Raw genomic sequence first — 14,318 nt, 5'->3', positions numbered from 1 at the left:
CCCGAATAATCAATAAACTCTCATGCATACGTCTACCAGGAACGGCACATGTCTGATCGACATGTACCAAATCCTTAATCACTCTCCTCAATCGGTTTGCAACCACTTTAGCTAGAATTTTATAATCTACATTTAACAACGTAATAGGCCTCCAATTTTTAACATCTTTTCTCTCTCCCTTCTTATATATCAAAGTTATTATACCTTTTTTCATACTGGGACACAGATTACCCTTATCAAAACACTCATCTACCACACCCACTAATACCGGGCCCAATACATCCCAAAATTTCATGTACCATTCCACTGGTAATCCATCACTCCCCGGGGACTTTCCCCTTGCCGCCGACATCACCGCTACTCTTACTTCCTCTAGCAAAAAGGGTTCTACCATTCCTTCCTTTTGTTCTGTCCCCAACACATCTCGAATAAGTGCACAAAAACTTTCCTCCTGTTCCACATCCACTAGTTTCTTCGCATATAATTCCGAAAAAAACTCCTGAGTAATACGCAAACTGTCATTCAAAACATCTCCCCCTACCCCCTGTGTATTACTAAAAAACTCTGTATTCTCACTATGGGAACACAATGATCTAAAAAAAAACCTAGAACATTTCTCATCTTCCTCTATATGTTTCAATCTTGAATTAAAAATAATCGTCCTCCCTTGTTCCTGCATCCACTTCTGAATCTCCAATTTTATTATTTCTAAATCTTCTCGTACCTCCACACCCATATCTTGCAATTTATACAACGTCTGCTGTGAACCCACCAGCATTTTGTAGGCAAGATTTTTTTTCCTAACTGTTTCCTGCCCATTTTTGATAAAAAACTTCCTTGTGTTACATTTCACCATTTCCCACCAATCTAACAAAGACGGGTACTCCTTACACTGTAGTACCCATCGTTTCAACAACCCTCTAAAACGAGAACACGTGTCCTCATCTTCCAACAAGTTCACATTTAACTTCCACATACCCCTCCCTCTTGGTTTATATGATACCAACCGAACCGTAGAAAGTACCAACTGATGGTCAGAAAAAATAGTATGAATAACATCAGTATTGCATATCTCAAAAATTTTTGAAACAAAAATAAAGTCAATCCTGGACGATACTAAACCATCATTCCCTCTATATGTAAACCGTGTTCCTGGATTTCCACCTACTGCATGCGTATCTACTAAATGCAAATCATCCACCACTTCTTTCAATAATTTGGACGACGTATCCTTAATATCAACATTCACCACCTTTCCACTTCTCTTTCTGTCTGCTGGATGTAATACGCAATTAAAATCACCTGCCAATATCAAAGGAGTATTTCCCACACAAAAAGACCGTAGGTCCCTAAACAAAGCACTCCTCTCTTTTACCTTTGCATTAGCATATACGCTTAACAATTTATGTTCAACATTCTGCCACTCAAAAAATACTTGCAAAACACGCCCTGGAATCAACTCAACGTGTTTTACATTCATCATCAGATGTGAATTAAATAAAATCGCCGTTCCCGCATTCCTATCATTATTAGCTCCAGACCAAACCGACATACCATTAGTCCACTCTGCACACCACTTCTGATTAGATCCATCCCAAGTCATAGCGCATTCTTGCAAACAAAAAATGTCACATGAAATTGACGCCAAAAATGCAAACAGTGCTACCCTTTTTGAGCTGCTATTGATTCCTCTAACATTCAATGTTGCCACTCTCAAAGTGGTATTATAAAGAGGCTCCATCAAATCACACTTTCTCAATTTTTATCTTCGTTTGGACCGACTACGGTCCTTATTTTTCATTTGTTCATGACGCGAACTTCCTCTCCTACCCACATAAGTTTCTTCGCTTTCACTATCCATATCTTCCAAAACATCCGATTGCTGAGGAAATTGAACCTCTACTGGGTCCACAGAACCTTCACACAGAACTTCATATTTATTCGACATTGCCAATTCCTGGCAAAACGAAGATTCCTGTAATTCACTCCTTTCTTCTTTGTCTTTTTTACACCCGGTTTTCGGTCTCTTCACTGAATCATTCCAGCCTCTATCTGCCGGTCCCGTACACTTGTTCATCTGGTCAATAGTAGCTCTTTCTCTATCAGATTGGTTTTTACTTCTCAATTTCACCATTTCTTCTTTATCCTTCAAATCAACCTCCTTACCCAATACACCAACTTCTTCTATTCCACTTTGGGTCTCTCCCATTGCAACAGTTTCATCCTCTTTTCGGGAAAACTTCCCCCATTTCTGTTTGAATTCTAAACTTAAATCATCAGCAACTTCCACTTTTTCTCTCGCTTCACAATCTTGCATGAACATATTGAGCAAATTCTCAAATTCCAGATCTGAACTACATACATGACGTACTATTCCACTTGATAGACTACATAACCGATCTCGCACTTCCTCTAATATATCTTTCTTCTTAGTTTCAGCTACCACTTCATCTGTAATCTCTCCAACCCCTTCTTCCATTCCATTTATCTCCATACTTTGCCTTGCTTTATCATCCTTCTTCCACGCACTATCACTACTAGAAGCATAAAACTCACTGTTCATTCTAGCAGCCTGGGCGTACGTTTTTGGAGTATCCGGACAATTATCAGCCATATGTCCCAGTAAACCACAACCCTCACATCTTAGTGGACAATCACAGCTTGCCGTTTTATGGCTCACACTCCCACAATTTTTACATTTATCTCTCGGACACTTCTGTTTGGTGTGTCCAAATTGTCTGCAGAACCTACAAAAGGTTGGCTGATTAGGATAGTACAAATACCCACTGTGGTCGTGGATTTTGAAAACACTCGGAGGGTGACAGACTCCTCCCACTCGCTCTGGATCTTTTTTCAGTACCACCACAAATCTCCGGTTCCCATTAAAGATATCAAATCTGTTTCTCATCTCATGTCCACCTTTGATGTCCTCACAATAATTTGACAGCCAATTTTTGATAACATCAGCAGAAACAAAAGGGTTATACATATGGACCGTTAACGGTATCCTCTGACGAATATAGCACAACGTGATCGAAACACCCTCCAAAATTTTGTTCTTCTCCTTCTCCGTTCTATAAGCTTCATATGCATTCAATGACGATTGTTCATCTTTAAAGGTGATCATACGTAAAAACATTACGATGTTCCTGCATGCAAAACAACTTTCCTTTGTCGACCTGTAATACTCCAAAAAGTACCTTTTTGACAACAAAGTCAAAATCTTTTTCCGTCTCGAATCCCTGCTGAACCGTTATCCGAATTGAATACCTTAATTCCGTTGCCGGTGGTATGGTTCTAGAAGACTCCGCCATGCTGGACAACGTCGCCGTACTTCTTTTCTCGAATCAAAAATCCCGTATCTCCACAAAGCCACCCCCTCTCCACCCCAGGGAGAGAGAGTGACTGCCACTTGCACGCAAGGCAGAACCTTTCTGATAGCCGGGTGACGAAAGATTCCAGTCCTCTTAAGCTAGATCAGTAGCCCACCCCCAGACCCAAAGGTCCGGGGGTATCAGCTGCAAAGAAAAGTCTCCCTGTGCCGGGCAAGCCAGTCAAACAGGTGACTCTCTGCACTACATCTAGGCCAAAAGGCCGAGAAGCGATGCCCACAAAGGGTTCGCCGGAAAGACTGCTGCTCGGCAGCTACCCTGCTGACTCGGAGCAACGCTCTGCTGCAGAACCCCAGACTCCTCGGCCAGGAATAGCATTTGCATGACCAGCATGCCCGGCGATATTTTGCATGGCTCCGCCCCCAGATTTCCAAGGGTCCCAGAGCGCCAGGGCCGGGGCGGCCAGGCACAGGCTGCAGAGCTCTGCCCAGCCAAGCTGCAGCCTCGGCCTGGCACTGGCCCCGTCACCTAGCGGTGAAAGTCACCCTCAGCTGCCCAGGGGATGTTCCCCCAAGTGCGTCCCCCTCAGATAAGGCTTGGCCGTTCGTGGCCATACGGGGCCTTTCAGCGGTGAGGCAGGGCAAGGACAGTGTCCCCCATCTCCTCCTTGTGGGGCTGCTGCTGCAGGCCGAGTCTAGCTGGCTGGCTGGCTGGCTGGCACCTTTGCTTTGCAGCTCCCGTGAAAAGCGAGCAAAGGGGCAGACTTTTTTTCTCCTGTGACGGGCACGACAGCACCTTTTCCAAGACAATGAAGAAAATGCATCCGAGTTCAACCCAAAAATATTGCAAAGTGCACAAGTTTCCAGAATTGCTCCGTCTTTTTTTTTCACAGCATTGTTTTCCCCAAGTGGGGAAGTGCACCAGTCCTGGAGGTACTGCAATACCAGGTTGATGCGTGGAGTGGACAGAGCAAGCTCCCATTCCATCTCCCTGTTCCAAAAATCAATTTAATATATGGTCCCCAGATAGAGGACGTATCAGATATTAAACTGATAAAAAAAAAAAAAAATTAAAAAAAAATCTGTTCTTAACGGTCTCCTCTTCACCCCTTTAACCGTCCCAATCCCCCAATTTTATAAAAATTGAAAAAAAAATCACCAATAAAAAAAAATGCCGAATCAAAAAAAGACCAATAAAAAACCACTAACCAAACTCAATTTGCAAAAAAGTAACATAAAAAAAACAAGATAAACAAACATATACATATATATATATATATATATATACATATATATAAATGTAAAACATATCCTGCTCTAGGAAGTCAAAAGTCTCCAATTTGACTGTTGCCACATACATTGGGCTTGCTCTTCACCCAATCGTTTGACATCCAAACAATAATATGTATACAAGCCACTCAATGCCAATTTCACACATTCTTGGGGAGAAATATGAGTATGTTGCATAACCAATAATATTCTAGATTTCCACAAAGCCTCTTTCACTGAAGAACCAATCTGAAACAAAAGTCTGTTATTTAACACTTCTTTCTTCCATTGAAAGCCCAATAAAACCATATCATAGGTAATATCTCTGACCCCTGTCACCGCAAAAACCAGTGGTTGACATAATTCCCACACATCATTCGCATATTCACATTGCCACAAAAAATGGTAACTAGTCTCTGCCTGTACACAACCCATTCTCGGACACACCGCCGTCTTTACCATTTGTCTTTTATGCATAAAATCTCTTAAAGGGAGCGCATTCATTAATGCCAGCCAATTAATATCCTTTTGTTCATTTGTAATTTCACTACTAGAAAAAAAATCCCACACTCTCACTAATCTCAACCCCCCCAAATTACCCACTGATTCAGGCAGTTTCCGTTGCTGCAACATTTTCAAACATTTCCCCGGATCCATTCTCTCTTCTTGTAAACATTCTAACGGTTGTATTAAAGGCAAAAACCACTTTAAACACTGATAGAAGAACGGCAGTGACCATGCCTTTGACACCAAATTACTTTTTGGAATAATCTGAAATCGCTCTAACACATTTGCCGTTGCATATCTCACAAAGCAAGCCGCTAATGACTTTGAATGTTTTACTGTATTGACACAGAATCCCACATAGTGCCCAGCCAAAAAAAGTTCTAAATTCGGAACACTTCTACCTCCTAATTTCTGAGGTTTGTACATCACCTCTCTTCGTACTTTATCCATCTTGGAACCCCATAAAAAAAGAAAAAACAAACGCTGTATTCGTACCACTTGTTGTTTTGCGGGTGGAAAAACTAATGCTAAAAAAAGTAAGATGGGCAACAATACAGCCTTCATAAGCATTACCTTCCCCGTAATCGTCAATCTTCTCAATTTCCAATGATTCACTTTGTTCTCCACTATTTTTGTAGCTTTCTCCCATTGATCTACCCCATTCATACATTGATCAAAAACCACCCCTAATACTTTCACCCCCTCTCTTTCTCTCCTAACCGGACAATCATACAAGTTATCCCACCCTCCAACAGTGAACAAAGTACACTTTTGATTATTTAATTTAAACCCTGCCGCTTGGCAAAAACGTTCTGTAAGGGATACTGCTTGTACCACCGACTGGGCATCTTTACACAAAATCGTAACATCATCCATGTATCCTATCGATTTCACTTGCCTACTAGTACCTGGAACTGGAGCCCCCATTATGCCCAAATGTCCACGTATACTCATGTGTAAAGGTTCAATTACACACACATAAATCAGAGCCGACAGTGGACACCCCTGCCGTACTCCCGATAGAATCGGTATTCTTCCAGACAAAACTCCCTTCAGTCGTACTTGACTAACTGCCCCATTATACAAGACAGAAACATAACGTAGAAAACGATTCGGGCATCCCATTCTACCTAACACCTTCAACATAAAATCATGCGAAACCCTATCATAGGCTTTTTCGAAATCTAAATTCAACACACCCAAAGATGTCCCCCTTTCCTTCGCTGCATATATCGAATCCCGAATAATCAATAAACTCTCATGCATACGTCTACCAGGAACGGCACATGTCTGATCGACATGTACCAAATCCTTAATCACTCTCCTCAATCGGTTTGCAACCACTTTAGCTAGAATTTTATAATCTACATTTAACAACGTAATAGGCCTCCAATTTTTAACATCTTTTCTCTCTCCCTTCTTATATATCAAAGTTATTATACCTTTTTTCATACTGGGACACAGATTACCCTTATCAAAACACTCATCTACCACACCCACTAATACCGGGCCCAATACATCCCAAAATTTCATGTACCATTCCACTGGTAATCCATCACTCCCCGGGGACTTTCCCCTTGCCGCCGACATCACCGCTACTCTTACTTCCTCTAGCAAAAAGGGTTCTACCATTCCTTCCTTTTGTTCTGTCCCCAACACATCTCGAATAAGTGCACAAAAACTTTCCTCCTGTTCCACATCCACTAGTTTCTTCGCATATAATTCCGAAAAAAACTCCTGAGTAATACGCAAACTGTCATTCAAAACATCTCCCCCTACCCCCTGTGTATTACTAAAAAACTCTGTATTCTCACTATGGGAACACAATGATCTAAAAAAAAACCTAGAACATTTCTCATCTTCCTCTATATGTTTCAATCTTGAATTAAAAATAATCGTCCTCCCTTGTTCCTGCATCCACTTCTGAATCTCCAATTTTATTATTTCTAAATCTTCTCGTACCTCCACACCCATATCTTGCAATTTATACAACGTCTGCTGTGAACCCACCAGCATTTTGTAGGCAAGATTTTTTTTCCTAACTGTTTCCTGCCCATTTTTGATAAAAAACTTCCTTGTGTTACATTTCACCATTTCCCACCAATCTAACAAAGACGGGTACTCCTTACACTGTAGTACCCATCGTTTCAACAACCCTCTAAAACGAGAACACGTGTCCTCATCTTCCAACAAGTTCACATTTAACTTCCACATACCCCTCCCTCTTGGTTTATATGATACCAACCGAACCGTAGAAAGTACCAACTGATGGTCAGAAAAAATAGTATGAATAACATCAGTATTGCATATCTCAAAAATTTTTGAAACAAAAATAAAGTCAATCCTGGACGATACTAAACCATCATTCCCTCTATATGTAAACCGTGTTCCTGGATTTCCACCTACTGCATGCGTATCTACTAAATGCAAATCATCCACCACTTCTTTCAATAATTTGGACGACGTATCCTTAATATCAACATTCACCACCTTTCCACTTCTCTTTCTGTCTGCTGGATGTAATACGCAATTAAAATCACCTGCCAATATCAAAGGAGTATTTCCCACACAAAAAGACCGTAGGTCCCTAAACAAAGGACACCTCTCTTTTACCTTTGCATTAGCATATACGCTTAACAATTTATGTTCAACATTCTGCCACTCAAAAAATACTTGCAAAACACGCCCTGGAATCAACTCAACCTGTTTTACATTCATCATCAGATGTGAATTAAATAAAATCGCCGTTCCCGCATTCCTATCATTATTAGCTCCAGACCAAACCGACATACTATTAGTCCACTCTGCACACCACTTCTGATTAGATCCATCCCAAGTCATAGCGCATTCTTGCAAACAAAAAATGTCACATGAAATTGACGCCAAAAATGCAAACAGTGCTACCCTTTTTGAGCTGCTATTGATTCCTCTAACATTCAATGTTGCCACTCTCAAAGTGGTATTATAAAGAGGCTCCATCAAATCACACTTTCTCAATTTTTATCTTCGTTTGGACCGACTACGGTCCTTATTTTTCATTTGTTCATGACGCGAACTTCCTCTCCTACCCACATAAGTTTCTTCGCTTTCACTATCCATATCTTCCAAAACATCCGATTGCTGAGGAAATTGAACCTCTACTGGGTCCACAGAACCTTCACACAGAACTTCATATTTATTCGACATTGCCAATTCCTGGCAAAACGAAGATTCCTGTAATTCACTCCTTTCTTCTTTGTCTTTTTTACACCCGGTTTTCGGTCTCTTCACTGAATCATTCCAGCCTCTATCTGCCGGTCCCGTACACTTGTTCATCTGGTCAATAGTAGCTCTTTCTCTATCAGATTGGTTTTTACTTCTCAATTTCACCATTTCTTCTTTATCCTTCAAATCAACCTCCTTACCCAATACACCAACTTCTTCTATTCCACTTTGGGTCTCTCCCATTGCAACAGTTTCATCCTCTTTTCGGGAAAACTTCCCCCATTTCTGTTTGAATTCTAAACTTAAATCATCAGCAACTTCCACTTTTTCTCTCGCTTCACAATCTTGCATGAACATATTGAGCAAATTCTCAAATTCCAGATCTGAACTACATACATGACGTACTATTCCACTTGATAGACTACATAACCGATCTCGCACTTCCTCTAATATATCTTTCTTCTTAGTTTCAGCTACCACTTCATCTGTAATCTCTCCAACCCCTTCTTTCATTCCATTTATCTCCATACTTTGCCTTGCTTTATCATCCTTCTTCCACGCACTATCACTACTAGAAGCATAAAACTCACTGTTCATTCTAGCAGCCTGGGCGTACGTTTTTGGAGTATCCGGACAATTATCAGCCATATGTCCCAGTAAACCACAACCCTCACATCTTAGTGGACAATCACAGCTTGCCGTTTTATGGCTCACACTCCCACAATTTTTACATTTATCTCTCGGACACTTCTGTTTGGTGTGTCCAAATTGTCTGCAGAACCTACAAAAGGTTGGCTGATTAGGATAGTACAAATACCCACTGTGGTCGTGGATTTTGAAAACACTCGGAGGGTGACAGACTCCTCCCACTCGCTCTGGATCTTTTTTCAGTACCACCACAAATCTCCGGTTCCCATTAAAGATATCAAATCTGTTTCTCATCTCATGTCCACCTTTGATGTCCTCACAATAATTTGACAGCCAATTTTTGATAACATCAGCAGAAACAAAAGGGTTATACATATGGACCGTTAACGGTATCCTCTGACGAATATAGCACAACGTGATCGAAACACCCTCCAAAATTTTGTTCTTCTCCTTCTCCGTTCTATAAGCTTCATATGCATTCAATGACGATTGTTCATCTTTAAAGGTGATCATACGTAAAAACATTACGATGTTCCTGCATGCAAAACAACTTTCCTTTGTCGACCTGTAATACTCCAAAAAGTACCTTTTTGACAACAAAGTCAAAATCTTTTTCCGTCTCGAATCCCTGCTGAACCGTTATCCGAATTGAATACCTTAATTCCGTTGCCGGTGGTATGGTTCTAGAAGACTCCGCCATGCTGGACAACGTCGCCGTACTTCTTTTCTCGAATCAAAAATCCCGTATCTCCACAAAGCCACCCCCTCTCCACCCCAGGGAGAGAGAGTGACTGCCACTTGCACGCAAGGCAGAACCTTTCTGATAGCCGGGTGACGAAAGATTCCAGTCCTCTTAAGCTAGATCAGTAGCCCACCCCCAGACCCAAAGGTCCGGGGGTATCAGCTGCAAAGAAAAGTCTCCCTGTGCCGGGCAAGCCAGTCAAACAGGTGACTCTCTGCACTACATCTAGGCCAAAAGGCCGAGAAGCGATGCCCACAAAGGGTTCGCCGGAAAGACTGCTGCTCGGCAGCTACCCTGCTGACTCGGAGCAACGCTCTGCTGCAGAACCCCAGACTCCTCGGCCAGGAATAGCATTTGCATGACCAGCATGCCCGGCGATATTTTGCATGGCTCCGCCCCCAGATTTCCAAGGGTCCCAGAGCGCCAGGGCCGGGGCGGCCAGGCACAGGCTGCAGAGCTCTGCCCAGCCAAGCTGCAGCCTCGGCCTGGCACTGGCCCCGTCACCTAGCGGTGAAAGTCACCCTCAGCTGCCCAGGGGATGTTCCCCCAAGTGCGTCCCCCTCAGATAAGGCTTGGCCGTTCGTGGCCGTACGGGGCCTTTCAGGGGTGAGGCAGGGCAAGGACAGTGTCCCCCATCTCCTCCTTGTGGGGCTGCTGCTGCAGGCCGAGTCTAGCTGGCTGGCTGGCTGGCTGGCACCTTTGCTTTGCAGCTCCCGTGAAAAGCGAGCAAAGGGGCAGACTTTTTTTCTCCTGTGACGGGCACGACAGCACCTTTTCCAAGACAATGAAGAAAATGCATCCGAGTTCAACCCAAAAATATTGCAAAGTGCACAAGTTTCCAGAATTGCTCCGTCTTTTTTTTTCACAGCATTGTTTTCCCCAAGTGGGGAAGTGCACCAGTCCTGGAGGTACTGCAATACCAGGTTGATGCGTGGAGTGGACAGAGCAAGCTCCCATTCCATCTCCCTGTTCCAAAAATCAATTTAATATATGGTCCCCAGATAGAGGACGTATCAGATATTAAACTGATAAAAAAAAAAAAAATTAAAAAAAAATCTGTTCTTAACGGTCTCCTCTTCACCCCTTTAACCGTCCCAATCCCCCAATTTTATAAAAATTGAAAAAAAAATCACCAATAAAAAAAAATGCCGAATCAAAAAAAGACCAATAAAAAACCACTAACCAAACTCAATTTGCAAAAAAGTAACATAAAAAAAACAAGATAAACAAACATATACATATATATATATATATATATACATATATATAAATGTAAAACATATCCTGCTCTAGGAAGTCAAAAGTCTCCAATTTGACTGTTGCCACATACATTGGGCTTGCTCTTCACCCAATCGTTTGACATCCAAACAATAATATGTATACAAGCCACTCAATGCCAATTTCACACATTCTTGGGGAGAAATATGAGTATGTTGCATAACCAATAATATTCTAGATTTCCACAAAGCCTCTTTCACTGAAGAACCAATCTGAAACAAAAGTCTGTTATTTAACACTTCTTTCTTCCATTGAAAGCCCAATAAAACCATATCATAGGTAATATCTCTGACCCCTGTCACCGCAAAAACCAGTGGTTGACATAATTCCCACACATCATTCGCATATTCACATTGCCACAAAAAATGGTAACTAGTCTCTGCCTGTACACAACCCATTCTCGGACACACCGCCGTCTTTACCATTTGTCTTTTATGCATAAAATCTCTTAAAGGGAGCGCATTCATTAATGCCAGCCAATTAATATCCTTTTGTTCATTTGTAATTTCACTACTAGAAAAAAAATCCCACACTCTCACTAATCTCAACCCCCCCAAATTACCCACTGATTCAGGCAGTTTCCGTTGCTGCAACATTTTCAAACATTTCCCCGGATCCATTCTCTCTTCTTGTAAACATTCTAACGGTTGTATTAAAGGCAAAAACCACTTTAAACACTGATAGAAGAATGGCAGTGACCATGCCTTTGACACCAAATTACTTTTTGGAATAATCTGAAATCGCTCTAACACATTTGCCGTTGCATATCTCACAAAGCAAGCCGCTAATGACTTTGAATGTTTTACTGTATTGACACAGAATCCCACATAGTGCCCAGCCAAAAAAAGTTCTAAATTCGGAACACTTCTACCTCCTAATTTCTGAGGTTTGTACATCACCTCTCTTCGTACTTTATCCATCTTGGAACCCCATAAAAAAAGAAAAAACAAACGCTGTATTCGTACCACTTGTTGTTTTGCGGGTGGAAAAACTAATGCTAAAAAAAGTAAGATGGGCAACAATACAGCCTTCATAAGCATTACCTTCCCCGTAATCGTCAATCTTCTCAATTTCCAATGATTCACTTTGTTCTCCACTATTTTTGTAGCTTTCTCCCATTGATCTACCCCATTCATACATTGATCAAAAACCACCCCTAATACTTTCACCCCCTCTCTTTCTCTCCTAACCGGACAATCATACAAGTTATCCCACCCTCCAACAGTGAACAAAGTACACTTTTGATTATTTAATTTAAACCCTGCCGCTTGGCAAAAACGTTCTGTAAGGGATACTGCTTGTACCACCGACTGGGCATCTTTACACAAAATCGTAACATCATCCATGTATCCTATCGATTTCACTTGCCTACTAGTACCTGGAACTGGAGCCCCCATTATGCCCAAATGTCCACGTATACTCATGTGTAAAGGTTCAATTACACACACATAAATCAGAGCCGACAGTGGACACCCCTGCCGTACTCCCGATAGAATCGGTATTCTTCCAGACAAAACTCCCTTCAGTCGTACTTGACTAACTGCCCCATTATACAAGACAGAAACATAACGTAGAAAACGATTCGGGCATCCCATTCTACCTAACACCTTCAACATAAAATCATGCGAAACCCTATCATAGGCTTTTTCGAAATCTAAATTCAACACACCCAAAGATGTCCCCCTTTCCTTCGCTGCATATATCGAATCCCGAATAATCAATAAACTCTCATGCATACGTCTACCAGGAACGGCACATGTCTGATCGACATGTACCAAATCCTTAATCACTCTCCTCAATCGGTTTGCAACCACTTTAGCTAGAATTTTATAATCTACATTTAACAACGTAATAGGCCTCCAATTTTTATCATCTTTTCTCTCTCCCTTCTTATATATCAAAGTTATTATACCTTTTTTCATACTGGGACACAGATTACCCTTATCAAAACACTCATCTACCACACCCACTAATACCGGGCCCGATACATCCCAAAATTTCATGTACCATTCCACTGGTAATCCATCACTCCCCGGGGACTTTCCCCTTGCCGCCGACATCACCGCTACTCTTACTTCCTCTAGCAAAAAGGGTTCTACCATTCCTTCCTTTTGTTCTGTCCCCAACACATCTCGAATAAGTGCACAAAAACTTTCCTCCTGTTCCACATCCACTAGTTTCTTCGCATATAATTCCGAAAAAAACTCCTGAGTAATACGCAAACTGTCATTCAAAACATCTCCCCCTACCCCCTGTGTATTACTAAAAAACTCTGTATTCTCACTATGGGAACACAATGATCTAAAAAAAAACCTAGAACATTTCTCATCTTCCTCTATATGTTTCAATCTTGAATTAAAAATAATCGTCCTCCCTTGTTCCTGCATCCACTTCTGAATCTCCAATTTTATTATTTCTAAATCTTCTCGTACCTCCACACCCATATCTTGCAATTTATACAACGTCTGCTGTGAACCCACCAGCATTTTGTAGGCAAGATTTTTTTTCCTAACTGTTTCCTGCCCATTTTTGATAAAAAACTTCCTTGTGTTACATTTCACCATTTCCCACCAATCTAACAAAGACGGGTACTCCTTACACTGTAGTACCCATCGTTTCAACAACCCTCTGAAACGAGAACACGTGTCCTCATCTTCCAACAAGTTCACATTTAACTTCCACATACCCCTCCCTCTTGGTTTATATGATACCAACCGAACCGTAGAAAGTACCAACTGATGGTCAGAAAAAATAGTATGAATAACATCAGTATTGCATATCTCAAAAATTTTTGAAACAAAAATAAAGTCAATCCTGGACGATACTAAACCATCATTCCCTCTATATGTAAACCGTGTTCCTGGATTTCCACCTACTGCATGCGTATCTACTAAATGCAAATCATCCACCACTTCTTTCAATAATTTGGACGACGTATCCTTAATATCAACATTCACCACCTTTCCACTTCTCTTTCTGTCTGCTGGATGTAATACGCAATTAAAATCACCTGCCAATATCAAAGGAGTATTTCCCACACAAAAAGACCGTAGGTCCCTAAACAAAGCACTCCTCTCTTTTACCTTTGCATTAGCATATACGCTTAACAATTTATGTTCAACATTCTGCCACTCAAAAAATACTTGCAAAACACGCCCTGGAATCAACTCAACGTGTTTTACATTCATCATCAGATGTGAATTAAATAAAATCGCCGTTCCCGCATTCCTATCATTATTAGCTCCAGACCAAACCGACATACCATTAGTCCACTCTGCACACCACTTCTGATTAGATCCATCCCAAGTCATAGCGCATTCTTGCAAACAAAAAATGTCA

The 14,318-nt window shown here is 41.4% G+C and overlaps 2 pseudogenes; both read right to left on the bottom strand.

Moving 5' to 3' along the window:
• Positions 1-4,242: 4,242 nt before the first annotated feature.
• LOC138517644 (U2 spliceosomal RNA) lies at positions 4,243-4,413 on the bottom strand (annotated as a pseudogene).
• Positions 4,414-10,587: 6,174 nt separating this feature from the next.
• On the bottom strand, positions 10,588-10,761 carry LOC138517642 (U2 spliceosomal RNA; annotated as a pseudogene).
• Between the last annotated feature and the right edge of the window lie 3,557 nt (positions 10,762-14,318).

The sequence above is a fragment of the Ambystoma mexicanum genome, chromosome 6q (assembly GCF_040938575.1).
Source record: "Ambystoma mexicanum isolate Mex_15411 chromosome 6q, UKY_AmexF1_1, whole genome shotgun sequence".
NCBI lineage: Eukaryota > Metazoa > Chordata > Amphibia > Caudata > Ambystomatidae > Ambystoma > Ambystoma mexicanum.
Note: the sequence above shows the minus strand (reverse complement) of the source record. Positions and strands in the feature narration are given on the sequence as shown.